Raw genomic sequence first — 1,281 nt, forward strand, 5'->3', positions numbered from 1 at the left:
TGCCTTCTTCTGGTGTGTCAGAAGACAGGTGTGTACTTATGTGGACCAGAGTGAACAGGGAATGAGCGAGCAGGGTTGATCGGAGCGAGCAGATGCCCTAAAATTCAATTCCCAACAACAACATGAAGACTCATGACCATCTGTACAGCTACAGTGTACTCACATACATAAAATAAATAAATCTTTTTTTTTTTTAAAAAATAAGAAAGGTGTTAATCCCTGTACCACTTATTCTGTTCTCAATAGGGATGTCATTAGTTACAATGGAAACAAGCAACATGAACAAAGGAGTATTGAAAGAAACAACAATCTCTCCCTCTTCCAGCACAATTAGAAGATAATGTAGTACTCCCAATTTTGAGTAGACTTCTAAATGTGCTAGAAGTTTACAACTAATTAGTTTTCCAACTTTACTGTGGGTATTTAGAAGAATCACATTGCAGAAAATGGCTGAGTACTAGGGATGTGCCAATTCTTCTTCCCAAGGTTCACATCGCAAATGGAGTATTACAGACAATAGCAAAATTAATGAATGAAATCAGTGTGGTAAATCTCTGAGTTCTTCCTGTTATCTTCAAATATGTAAACACACTTATATAGGAAAAGGATGCTATAAATGTGAGCCATGTCATCAATGTTCTTCCTATCCCATGTATTTTCAAAGATGCAAAAGAACCCACAATGAAGGGGAACTCCATGGATATAAACAAAGGGATAATAGATTAAGATCAGGTTGTTCTTTACAATTAGAATAAATTGTAAAACTTATTCACACTGATGAAAAGATTCATCTGTGTTTTGAATGTGAGAAAGCTTTCACATGTGCCAATTGTCTTTGCAGGCATGAAAGAAGTCATACCGAAGAGCAACCCTCTGAGTTTATTCAACGTGGGAAGAAAGCCCTTGTATTTCAGAGTCATAACCAAAGACATGAAAGAATTTATACTAGAGAGAAACCCTATGAAGGTATCCAAAATTTGGAAGCGTTTGCATATCAGAGTAGTCTCCAGATACATAAAACAACACTTGCTGGAGAGAATACATATGAGAGTAACCAATGCGATAGAGACTTTGTATCTAACAGGTCTCTTCAAAGCCATAAAAGAGTTGATACAGGAGAGAAAGGTTTTGAATGTAATCAATGTGGTAAAGCCTTTGCAAGAAGCAGTCATCTCATAATACATAAAAGAACACATACAGGAGAGAAACCTTTTGAATGTAACCAATGTGGTAAAGCCTTTGCACAAAATAATAATCTTCTAACACATAAAAGAATCCACA

The 1,281-nt window shown here is 36.0% G+C and overlaps 1 pseudogene; it reads left to right on the top strand.

Moving 5' to 3' along the window:
* The first annotated feature begins 758 nt into the window (after window positions 1–758).
* The window catches only part of LOC110314648, a 2,192-nt pseudogene continuing 1,669 nt past the window's right edge, over window positions 759–1,281 (top strand).

This window comes from Mus pahari, unplaced genomic scaffold (assembly GCF_900095145.1).
Source record: "Mus pahari unplaced genomic scaffold, PAHARI_EIJ_v1.1 scaffold_9090_1, whole genome shotgun sequence".
NCBI lineage: Eukaryota > Metazoa > Chordata > Mammalia > Rodentia > Muridae > Mus > Mus pahari.